The 1,832-nt window shown below is 42.4% G+C and overlaps 1 non-coding gene across 1 annotated transcript; it reads left to right on the top strand.

The window, feature by feature from the left end:
- The first annotated feature begins 462 nt into the window (after positions 1 to 462).
- LOC114807272 lies at positions 463 to 600 on the top strand. Its single transcript, XR_003755323.1, has one exon. It is a non-coding gene; the product is annotated as a small nucleolar RNA SNORA7 (small nucleolar RNA).
- The last annotated feature ends 1,232 nt before the right edge of the window (positions 601 to 1,832 follow it).

The raw sequence follows: 1,832 nt of genomic DNA, 5'->3' as shown, positions 1-1,832 counted from the left end.
CAGGTGAGCCTTTTTCAAAAAATAAGCTCTTAGATGTATTCTACCTGTGTGCTTCTGACTTTTTCAACCCAATCCCACTTACGATTACCAATTATTTCAGATTAACAATAATTTCAATGGGAATTGTGTATCTATGCATTTTCATCTGGTATAAAATTTGTTTTCTCAACAGCTGAGGCTTTTTTAATTGTTCAGAAGTAACTTAATCATGAACACAACATTTAAATACTTATCCATAATTTATTTATTTATATTAATGTCTAGACTAAGCTCACTGTGGGCAGGAAACACGTCTACCAACTCTGTTATATTGTACTCTCCCAAGCACATGGTACAGTGCTCTGCATAGAGTATGCACCCAATAAAACCCATTGATCGATGGATTGATTGAAATATTTTAGAACTTAGGGAAGCAAAAGATGAGAAACATACTTTAAGAATTTGGTGCAGCAATTGCTCTTCATCCTTTCAGGGTCATACTTGGAGAGTTTACAGTACTCTACCAGTCTCGACTATGGGAGGAAGAGTCAAGCGGAGGCATACCCATTCCACTCCTAGCTTGGGCAGTGGCTAGAGAGTGGAAGGCAATTTGCTACAAGTCAAAACTCCCCTATGGTGGGCAGCAGCAGCATGGGAGAGACTCGAGGACTCAAGTTTACTGTGTAGAAGGAGGCAATGGTAAACCACTTCAGTATTTTTACCAAAAAAACTCTATGGATACTCTTCCAGAACAATTGTAGGTGGAGGTGGGGTGTTCTGGGGTGTTGCTATGGGTAGGATAAGACTCAACAGCATAGGACAAGACAATTTCCCTTCATATTTATGACACTGATGGTAAATTATAATCACCACCAGCATGAATATGGCTGAAAAACTCTGACCCAATAACCTCTCACATTCTAAGATCACTTGATCCTACTCTCCTCCCCTCAGTGCCATTTTCAGCCTCTTACTCTCCGAAGGCTCCTTCCCCTCTGTCTTCAAACATGTTCAAGTCGCCCCCTACACTAATAAAGCCCTTTCCCGGTCTTAGAACCTCCTCCAGCTATCTTCTCATCTCCCGGATTCCATTCTTATCCATACTCCTAGAACAAGGCATATACATCTTCTCCACCATCTGTCTTGTGGCGCTTTTCAGTCTAGCTTTCTACTCCTTCATTCCAGTGAGACTCTATTCTCTAAAATCACCAATGACCTCCTTATAGCCAAATCCCAAAGGGCTATAGTCCATCCTGATCCTCACTGATGTCTCAGGTATTTTTGACACCAGTAACAAGTCCTTCTTCTTTGGAACACTATTACTTTGGAACAGAGGTTCTTCTCCCACCTCTCTTACTTTTCCTTCTCGGGTTCTTTTCCCAGGTTCTCCTCTGCCTCTCATCCTCCTACTGTGGGGATACCCCCAGCTTTCTATTCTGGGTCCCATACTCTTGCTCTACATCAAATCTCTTGGGGAGTTCATCCACACAAGTGGCTTCAGCTACCATCTTTATGCAGATGATTCCCCAAACTTTCTCTTTAGTCCTGACTTCTCATCTGACCTGTCCCTGCCTGAAACTCAAACTCAACATGTCTACAACAGAACTCCCCACATGGCCTAGTGGAAAGAGCATGGGTCTGGGAGTCAAAGGATTTGAGTTCTAACCCTGCCTCTGCCACTCATTTGCTGTGTGATCTTGGGCAAGTTACTTAATTTCTCTGGACCTCAGTTCTTTCAGCTGCAAAACAGGGGTTCGATACCTGTTCTCCCTCCTGCCTGGATTAAGAGCCCCTTATGGAGCTTTATTATAATGTAACTACATCAATGCTTAGTTCAATACTTGACACATATA

Source organism: Ornithorhynchus anatinus, chromosome X1 (assembly GCF_004115215.2).
Source record: "Ornithorhynchus anatinus isolate Pmale09 chromosome X1, mOrnAna1.pri.v4, whole genome shotgun sequence".
Lineage (NCBI taxonomy): Eukaryota > Metazoa > Chordata > Mammalia > Monotremata > Ornithorhynchidae > Ornithorhynchus > Ornithorhynchus anatinus.
This window is presented reverse-complemented; position numbering and strand designations above follow the sequence as displayed.